General features: G+C 36.6%; 1 long non-coding RNA gene across 1 annotated transcript; it reads right to left on the bottom strand.

The window, feature by feature from the left end:
* Positions 1 to 898: 898 nt before the first annotated feature.
* On the bottom strand, positions 899 to 5,198 carry LOC134214111 (uncharacterized). The gene is made up of 3 exons (XR_009979661.1): positions 5,001 to 5,198; positions 2,841 to 3,306; positions 899 to 1,313 (listed from the first exon to the last, which is right to left on the bottom strand). It is a non-coding gene; the product is annotated as an uncharacterized LOC134214111 (long non-coding RNA).
* Between the last annotated feature and the right edge of the window lie 5,761 nt (positions 5,199 to 10,959).

The following is a 10,959-nucleotide window of genomic DNA, read 5'->3' as shown; positions in this document are numbered from 1 at the left end:
CATGCGTGATTAAGGTCACTCCTGACGGAATCCAAGTTCCAAAGTGCTCGCGTTTTCGGGGGCACATCACTCGATTCAGAGGCGGCGAACAACTGTCATTTTGTTTATTTAGCTTTGCTGCGTCGCAGCATGCGTGAAATAATAAAAATGACAGTTGTGCGTTGCTTCCGTATCGAGTGGTGTGCCCCCGAAAACGCGAGCACTTTTAATATTGGATTCCGTCAGGAGTGACCTTAATGTCAGATGGTAATCAAAATGTTTGGTTCATTTATATATAGTTATGCATACATGACATGTGATTTCATATTCGCGTTTCGGTTGTATTGAGAACATCGAGGGGGTATGAAAAAATGAGCGATGTAGAACGCGTTTCAAAATATCTTTGAATCTAGAAAAAGTTACTTGATTTATTCGAATTAAACCCGTCCTTTTTCACATATTGGGTCATATTGGGTCAATTATTATGGGACACTATATTATTCACCGTCGACACTTGAAAATACTTCAACTTAATATTTTTTTCACACCCCCTTGATATTCAATTAAACCGCACGACTTGAAAACTTTGTAATAAGTGAGGGCATGATTCTCTTGACAGAAGCGCCTTCCTTCCGATTAAGGTAACCAAAATGAGTATGATGTGTTTCATAAAATGCCTTATGATTTTCTTCAAATCAGCTTTGAACAAATTTCAAAAGGTGTCTAATGAAATTCAATCCATGCAATGAACAAACAACATACGTCCGCTAATGAAATCTAAAAAGCTGAAGATAGAAAGCATGAGAGACTTATGTTTCAACCATTTTCCACAATCTTGTAGATCCATAATTTTTGCCTTATGTATTTCGTATGTTCATTTGCCTGAGTGTACTATAACGTTCTACATGTATTACAGCCTACTACATCTCCCCTTTACGTTAACAATATTTTGATGATAGTTTACCAATTTAACATAATTAACCCTTAACATTATTTCATACAATTGCATTTATAAATAACGTAATCTTCCATTTACTTCCTCCGATTCTTACGACTGTAACGATTCTCTGGAGTACACGTTTGTTTCTGTTCCGATTCTTTATGTCCGTTAGTCAAATTTCCCTCTTCAACACAACATGTGGTTGTTAATGAAATTTACGTTTGATGAAATGTTTAGCAAATACATAAAATCTGACATCAATTTTAGAATTCTTGGCGTTCTGCTTATGATCCACATACTTCTTTCTTTTGTGTTTTCTTGAAAAATCCGATTCTCTTACTGAATCGTTAAGTGCTAGGATAGCTATATTTGAAAGTTTTTCTTTTTAATTCATCTGAAGGAAAAAACTTGTTATAGTTTTATCACAGACAAACAGACGTAACACTAGAGAAAATACCATCGACCATGACTTCAACGATCAATTTGAATTTGATTGATTACGCAATTCACAACTAGAGGCGCTAGTGTCGTAATCCTTCGGGTTTGACATTTCACTCCAGCGCCTTCTGGTGACGATGTCATACGAAACATCGTTTCGTGTAACATGCTCGCGAGATGGTGGTAGATGAGTTGAGCGATGGATTTTTCAGAAAATTGTTCAAGCTGTTACGTCTGTTTGTCTGTGGTTTTATGTTGTTCAACAACGTTCTACTGGTTTATTTTAAAAAGGTGGGTAAGGTACTTAATGTTTGGTGGGAATTATCAGTTAGAAGAGTTAGTAGCAGAAGAATCCTCAATTGCGGAAGAGTGTTCATTGTATTACAGTAAATCTTCGGGATATTTAAATATTTAGCGTAATCAATGTCGTTCTTTCTTCTCAATAAACAACGCTATAGCTGTTGACTCAATTCCAATTTCATATTAAACAAATATTTCTCTCGCAGTATTTGTTATAACTTTAGTGCAAAGCGTTCTTTCCAGCATATACGCAATTATTTTACAATTTAGATCTAGATATTCCTATTGGATAATGCTGCATTCAATGCCACTGGAATTGCAGCAGTTGCACAAATGATTTTAAGCTTGGAACATAGAACGACATGATTTCAATGTTGGCTAAGGAAATTAAGCTTTCTAATCAATGTTTTCAAATTTGAAATTTGCAAAACAAGTTCGGTATGTGTCATGTGGTGTTATCAACAACGAATATGATTAGACCTAAAACAATTTTGTACTTCTTTAATTGTTTTTCTTCTACGAATTTTAGCAATAGCATCTAATTTTTTATATATTGCTTTTACCTTATGTATAAGATAAGTGGTAATCAAGAAGCTCCAATGATTGAACAATTTAGTTTCCTTCAAAACTTCAATGCATTTCATCAAGTGATTTATGACTAGTTGGGTTCTTATCTAATTTCTACTTATTTTATAAGCGGTAGTAGTATTGATAGAAGTATTATATAATAAGCACATTGTGGTGTATGCGGCTCTTAATAAAGATTAGATTAGCCCTCGAACCTCGAACAACTGAGACGTACTAAATATTGTAAATAATCATTTCAAAAGAATGAATGAATAGACATGGTGAGGATGAGATCACTCTCTTTATCGTGTCAACTGCAGCACAAATTACATCGTATCTCATTCTCTATTCCATATTTGAAAGAACCCGTAAAATAACATAATCAATCCCTCTTTCCTATAAGTAACGGCGGATTTTAAACACATTAGAAAACTCTGTTCTGTTTGATAATGTCAATGTCCTTCAATTGTTGTAGTTTCAACAATTGAAGTGTTAAGTTTTCTAAAATGAATGTGTGACTGATGGTAGTGATGTATCTATTTTTTCTGGGTATTTTAGTGAAGATATGCATAATACATTTTCCATTAAATACGAATTAGTTTTAGATAAAATTTACCTTCGAATTCGGGATCAAGATATGGCGTACGGAGGAACTTCACACAACATCTGTTTTCCTATTGTTTTCGATGAGGAAGAATTCGATTATGCTCTCCCTTTTATACTTCGTCATGTTCCGTAAAGATAATGTAGAACTATAATTCTGATAAACTTTTTTTTTCAAAATAAGTTAGTAATTTTCTATAGAGTGCTCTGAAACCTACGAGCTTCCACTAGTTCGTGCATCAATACTCAATATGAACTCAAATGCTTCGGTGTCGTTGATGAAGTCAAGGCAGTGCCGACGTCTGCCAGTACCACACGTCTGCTTCCCGTTCGTAGCAGCTATAACGTTGCCTCTGCAACAATGTCTGTCCGATTTTGCCGATTATTTTACACAAGACTCCAAAGAAGTATACCACATTCGTTCCTTGGTTTCTTGTAATGGATTTTTGATATTTGTCACGTTTGATTTTTTCGCTAAACTGTAGGATGTTAATAACATTAAAGATTACATTTAGCATGTCATTTCTAAGGAATATTTCGTATACAGGTTCGACGATTTGTCTATACTATACACAATTTTATTGTGTGCATTGATTCATAGTCTTTCCAATGTTCAGTTCAGTAGTTCAGTAGCACTCACGAAGTACCGGTAATAGTCCTTTTCTGAAGGCGTTGTATTTTTTTTCGGTGCGAGTCTACATAAGTTTAGTATTTGAATCAACTCAAACAACCAATATAGTTCATTTCATTTAATTAGTCTACATCTATACAGATAACACTGAATCAACAATTTGACGCCACAATACACGCTTCGAGGCCGCATCTCTCCATCCTCGAATACGCCCCACGCTCGCCAAGTCGTTCTGCACCTGGTCTGCCCATCTCGCTCGCTGCGCTCCACGTCGTCTCGTACCTGCCGGATCGGAAGCGAACACCATCTTTGCAGGGTTGCTGTCCGGCATTCTTGCAACATGCCCTGCCCATCGTACCCTTCCGGCTTTAGCTACCTTCTGGATACTGGGTTCGCCGTAGAGCTGGGCGAGCTCATGGTTCATTCTTCGCCGCCACACACCGTCTTCTTGTACACCGCCAAAGATGGTCCTAAGCACCCGTCTCTCGAATACTCCGAGTGCTTGCAAGTCCTCCTCGAGCATTGTCCATGTTTCATGTCCGTAGAGGACTACCGGTCTTATTAACGTCTTGTACATGACACATTTGGTGCGGTGGCGAATCTTTTTCGACCGCAGTTTCTTCTGGAGCCCGTAGTAAGCCCGACTTCCACAGATGATGCGCCTTCGTATTTCACGACTAACGTTGTTGTCAGCCGTTAGCAAGGATCCGAGGTAGACGAATTCCTCGACCACCTCGAAGGTATCCCCGTCTATCGTAACACTGCTTCCCAGGCGGGCCCTGTCGCGCTCGGTTCCGCCCACAAGCATGTACTTTGTCTTTGGCGCATTCACCACCAGTCCAACTTTTGTTGCTTCACGTTTCAGGCGGGTGTACAGTTCTGCCACCCTTGCAAATGTTCGGCCGACAATGTCCATGTCATCCGCGAAGCAAATAAATTGACTGGATCTGTTGAAAATCGTACCCCGGCTGTTACACCCGGCTCTCCGCTCAACCAATATAAACGTAATCCAAATTAAAAATGTTGCTGAGTAGTCATGACAACGAGCTGTTTTGGAGAAATTTTCGTTTCCGGAACTCGTAGTAGGTATATCTCAGTTATGAAATTAGTGGAGCTTATCCACGATTATCCCTACTTTTTTTCAATGTGTACATCTTTTATATGGGTCAGATTCATGGACTGGAACCACTCATGGTGTCCCCTGCATTTCATGTATTTTATTTAATAGACTGAGATAACAAATCTCCTATATTTTATTTTAATGGACTGGAGCCACTCGTAGTGCTCCCTTTATTTTTCAAGCCTTAACAAATAGACTGAGATACTGAACCATTTCATTTAGATCTAATGGACCGGGACTACTCGTAGCATCCCCTACATTTTCGCATTACGTATTCTCATTTTTTTTTAATTACGTGTCTTATACCTAGTCCTTCCGTAGATTATAAATTCTTTTTTTTTTAGTTTGAAATAAACAATAATCCATAAAACAATCAATCAACTTCCAATGAAGTGAAAAACAAGAGTAATCTATTATGTTACCTCCATCATTTAAAAGAAATCGTTATTTAATATTTCGTTTACTTCTAATGCGCAACAAAATAGCTTGAAAAAATTACTTCCAGCAGCTTGATTCGCTTCAAGCTGATCTTCAAAAATCTTTCGGTCCGTTTCGGCTCGTCGCCACTGTAAAGATTCGCTTCTATAATGAAAGACATCCTTTCGGAAGCGATACCAAAGTCGAAGTGATTTATTTACTCATGTCAAAAGTCTACTATAACGTTCTACATATATTACAGCCTACTACAACTCATATTTACCATGTTTGAGATAGCCTTAATAAAACTAGACGTGAAATTATGTAGGATAGGCGAAAAAAGTGTCAAAATAATAGATAGGAATGTAGGAAAAACTGAAATTTTCCACATTTTGATGAAACATCTAACATTTCGGCGAGGCAAAACGCCCAAGTGGAACTATCCTACAATGTACTCGCGTCTCCACGCACTGTCTATACCAGAATGCTGATGTGCCGACGCATGGTACGTTGTTCCATAAGAGCTGCCTGCTAAAAGGCGTTTTGCCTCATGAGTTTGCCGGCAACGAAATATCACCACTTTTTTAAAATGTGAATATTATCAATATGATTGAGATTTTTTCTAATTTGAATATGGCATCAGCTAGCTAAATTGTTTAACTGTTGCGTGAGGTAGAAACACCCATGAAAATCGTTATAGCTAAGGCATAAAAGCAGTCTATGCTTAGCTAGGGCATATTGCACCTCCTTCCCCTACAGAACTGTCAAATTGTATGGATTTTTCCTTCATTGACATTAAGCGCCCTATCCTCGCCAGCAAAAAATCTTCCGGATAGCGACAATCTTTATCTTGTAACTAAAATATCTCTTGCTAAGTCCATGTAAACCAGCTCAGCAAACTATCATATGTACTACTGTCATAAGACGAGTTTAGTACAATTCCATTTAATTCCAGTTGAAAACAGGAATGGTCGACTAGCAAAGTTGGATTTTTCTCACAATTCGTACGCTAAACCTAACTTCGGAAGTGGTGTGCTGTTTTCGTTTGACGAAGCATATACAGCGCACCACTTCCGAAGTTATGTTTAGCGTACGAATTGTGAGAAAAATTCAACTTCGCTAGTCGACCATTCCGGTTTTCAACTGAATTGAGCATATACATATTTCAACCTCAACTGGAAGGTCGTCTTCAGTGTCTAGTACTTGACTCGACTTGAGTCACTGAGACACTGAAGACGAGCTTACATTTGAGGTCGAAATACGTATATGTAAAAGTAATACGAGGTGGAATTAAATAGAATTGTACTAAACTCGTCTTATGACAGCGAAAACATTCCACTAAAAAAGAGCTAAATAATTTTCTTATCAAACTACGTTATCATGCAGTATGCAATACAATAGAGCCTCTGCATGAAAATGTTATCTCATAAACTATCATTGGCGGAGTCAAACTGGGGCACGATGGGGCACGTAACCCACCAAATCAAATATTTCCCTGGTATTGGTTTATATACGCCAAATTGTTTTGAGGAAAAAACTGATTTTACACTAATTTTCATTAAGTTTAGTAAGAAAAACATCCCGAGGATTTTTTGGAGTTATTTTCCAAAGAATTTTTGGATAAATTTAGGAGTTTTTTTTAGAAATTCCAATAGGTATTTCTCCGGGAATCCTTTCGGAAATTCCAGTACGAATTCCTTCTGAAATACCTTTTGCAATTCCTTCAGAAATTCCTTTGCAAATCTTCGGAAATCTGTCAAGTTTTTCCTTTTGGCAATTTCTTCTAGAATTCATTTTGAAGTTTCTCCAGGAATTTATGTTTTCTTTTGAAAATTCGTCAGAAATTCTTTCCACACGGAGAAAATCGAAAAAGCTAAATAGCTTATTATTTATTTCTTTTCAAGCATCATTTTATGCATTGCAATGCTTATTCCAAATTTATTCTTTGAATTGCTTTTTACAGTCACTCTCAAAATTGAGCGTACAGCATGGATTAGATGAATATATTCGAAAATTCCAAAGAAATTTAATTGTTGGCTCGGTTGTTTTTAATGCATTTCAATATTCATCCCTTCCTTCAATGTATGCGTACATAAAATGGTTGAAATTTTTTCTCTAAAGTTCATTTATTTGAAAATGATCTCAAAATACGCCTATTAGATGTTACAAAATTGAGCGTACAACGATTTTTTTTTATAAAATTTCTTATTATAAACATGATTAATGTATTTTAATATTGTTTTTTCATGATTATATTTATAATAATAAACATCCGCTACTTAAACATTCAATGTTTTGAAATTAAACCATGTTTTGGTCAAAATGGCGAACAAGTGAGAGGTAAGAACATTGCTATTTAACAATTCAATGCTGCTAGGGAAAATAGATGCTTTAAGATATGGATTTCACCGGCATCGTATCTTATATATGATAGATAAGCGAAATCGAGCGAGACATACGATAAATTTGGGAAAATTCAGTCGGTAAATGATGAAAACAGATGTAAACATACAGAGAAAACGACAAATGTTAGGAATGGCATAATTCAAATTTAGTATGTCTTTAACTGAAATTTGTTTTAAAGCTTGATTTTTGTCTCAGGTCTTTCATTAAGAGTAATATTATTGAATCCAATCATTAACAGTCAAATTCTAAAAGTACAAGGTGCATTTTAAGGTACCGAACATAAAAACAGCTTTTCAACCCCGTAGAGCAATTCTGATTGAATATTGGAAAGATAGCTTAATATCGTAATTTCATAATTAAATTTGGATTAAACTCCACGATCTGTTACCATAAGGGATACAATTGGATGATTTCCATGTGGAAAGAAAAAATAAACTTTTTTAAAAGTTCGACAGCTTATTTAATGATACCTTGATGAATTTAAATGATTCAACCAAATTTGTTCCTACGGTAACTGAGTCTTCAAATATAAAATGACATCTTATAATGTATCCGTGTTCTGCTCTTTTATTAATATTATTATTAATGAGTGTTCTGAGCTTATAAGCTACCTATACATTGACTTTTAAATAAAGTTATACCACAGATAACAGATATTGAGGCTGGTATCCGACACGTGTGTAAACATCCGCAACCGTTAATTCGAATGTATTTTAAATTGGGACCGCGTTTGGCAATCGATTGGAGATGGCGCAAGGATCATTGTTATTGAAAACGCAGCCCGAATTCAGCTGTCAAATATATTGGCTGCGTTAAACGGTTGTTAATCCGCTGCGTTCGTATGTACTGCCGCAATCAGTTGAGTAGATGGCAGTAGTGGGCCAACGTATATCAATTCAAAAGTTTACACAGGATTTTCAATAAAATTTGTTCTAGCCTAAATATCTGTTATCTGTGGTTATACTTAATTTGAAATATGCCATTCCCAACATTTGTCGTTTTCTCTGTATGTTTACATCTGTTTTCATCATTTACCGACTGAATTTTCCCAAATTTATCGTATGTCTCGCTCGATTTTAATAATCTATCATATATAAGACACGATGCCGGAGAAATCCATATCTTAAAGCATCTATTTTGCCCAGCAGCATTGAATTGTTAAATAGCATTGTTAATACATCTTACTTATTCGCCATTTTGATTAAAACATGGTTTTATTTCTAAACATTGAATGTTTAAGTAGCCGATGTTTATTATTATAAATATAATCATGAAAAAACAATATTAAAATACATTAATCGTGTTTATAATAAGAAATTTTATAGAAAAAAAATCGCTGTACGCTCAATTTTGTAACATCTAATAGGCGTATTTTGAGACCATTTTCCAATAAATGAACTTTAGAGAAAAAATTTCAACCATTTTATGTACGCATACATTGAAGGAAGGGATGAATATTGAAATGCATTAAAAACATCCGAGCCAACAATTAATTTTCCTTTGGAATTTTCGAATATATTCATCTAATTCATGGTGTACGCTCAATTTTGAGAGTGACTGTATGTCACAATTGCTACTCTTGCGATTTAACAGAGGTATTTCTGGTTTAGTTTCGGAAAATTTGTACATTTGTTAAATGTGTAGTTGCAGCAAATTCCCTGCGTCGTGGCTGAAAAATTATGCTTGCCATTTGGCAGCTGGACCCACCGAAGAAAATCACGAAGGGACTACCTCGACCCGAGGTAAAATGATAAATATTTTTCTCTTCCCCAAAAACTGATGATCACCTCCTTCGGCAGTCTTCTTTTGCCGTGGATCCGTTGATTCCTTCAGGTGTTGTCGTATGAGAAAATATTGTACCCCCCTGGAATAAAATCTCTACTGATTGAACGCTTAAAGGTGGTATGGACTTCGCATGTACTGTGCAAATAGATAGGGTAACCGTACCCTTAGTGGAGGTAGCACCAATAGTGGAGGTAGTGGGGTTTTAATGAGATTTATCATAAATATACCATTTACAATGGTTTCAGTTGATGCGTCGTGCATTAAATATCCTGTTAAATGCAACTTATCCTAAGATTTCGCTTGAGAAACTATTGAAAACAATGATTTTCCTTAACAAAATTGATCCCTTGCACCTATAGTGGTGCAACTGTATCAATAGTGGTCTCATAAGAAACCAATGGATAGCACCACTATGGGAACCAAAATTAATTTTTACCGCCACTAAAAGAATGTACCCATAGTGGTGCAAGCAATATTTGGTAATTGTTGATGTTAAATGACATCTATCTCATTTTTGTTAGCAAATTTATTAGTTTATCTATTGGCTAAGATATTAAAACTGTAAATTTCCCACAAATATCAATTTTTGAAAAATATTTTCTTTTGTGGATCTACTAATACCTCCACTATTGGTACCGTTACCCTATGACAAGTTGTGGTCAAGGAGTGATTGTGCTGCTGAGATTCCTTGTGCAGTACGGAGCTGACAAGGAAAATGAATAATTATGCAATAGCAGGCGTGTTGCAGTGAAGAAAACACAGACTGACGTATTTCCTTGTGCACAATTCGGCACCAACATTTCAAACGGGCGAACTGCTTTTGTAAACAAGAGCTTCTCACGTCGCTGGTGGGCTAATTTGAGTCCACCCACGTAATCCAACACCACTGATGGAAGCAACGAATCCTCTTCTTTCATTGAATTGCTCTGTATTGCGTGGGTGGGCACGAATCAGCCCAGCAGCAACGTGATAAGCTTTTGTTTACAAAAGCAGTTTCGCCCTTTTGACATGTTGGTGCCGAATTATTCCATAGAATAATGCATTGATGCATTATTCCGCAAGTAAAATGACGTTTCTTTAGTTTTCTTCACTTTGTTTTTTTTTTGTGATTTATTTCATGGCTTTGCGAATGGCTGTGTTCTAGGAATACAAAACTAAGGAAACCCGTCATGAAAGTCCGTAGAGGCCATGCGTACGATGTTCAACTCAGTTTTGCTCAAACGAGATGCTCTAGGTTTTGCAGTTTGGATCAATTGGTTTACCAGCGCTCAATACAACTTTGACATCAACCAGTCATGTCCATACACGTCCGTAGAGCTCACGCATATGATTTGCAACTCATATTTACCTAAACCAGAAGATAAAGGTTCTCCAAACTGCTCTGGAGTCGAGTTGTGTTTTTGAAAATCGGTAGTAGACCGGCAATTATTTTCTTACGCCACCGTTCCTGGTAGAACTTCCTGAGGAATTCCTGAAGTAACTGCCCGAAAACTTTCTTGGAACAACTTCCTGAAGGAAATTCCAAAGAAATACCTGGAGAAAAGTCCGAAAGAATCTCTGAAGCAACTTTCGGAGGAATTCCTAGAAGAACTGAACAAACTTCCGGAGGAATTCTTGGAGGAACTTCCGGGAGAAATTCCAGGAGGAACTTCCAGAGGAGTTCCTGGAAAAACTTCCGGAGCAATTCCTGGTGGAACTTCTGGAGGAATTCCTGGAGAAATCTGGGGATGAAATACCGGAGGAATTCCTAGAGTAACTGTCGGAGAAATTTCT

Source organism: Armigeres subalbatus, chromosome 2, assembly GCF_024139115.2.
Source record: "Armigeres subalbatus isolate Guangzhou_Male chromosome 2, GZ_Asu_2, whole genome shotgun sequence".
Lineage (NCBI taxonomy): Eukaryota > Metazoa > Arthropoda > Insecta > Diptera > Culicidae > Armigeres > Armigeres subalbatus.
The sequence above is the reverse complement of the archived record's forward strand: the minus strand, read 5'-3'. Positions and strand labels throughout refer to the sequence as shown.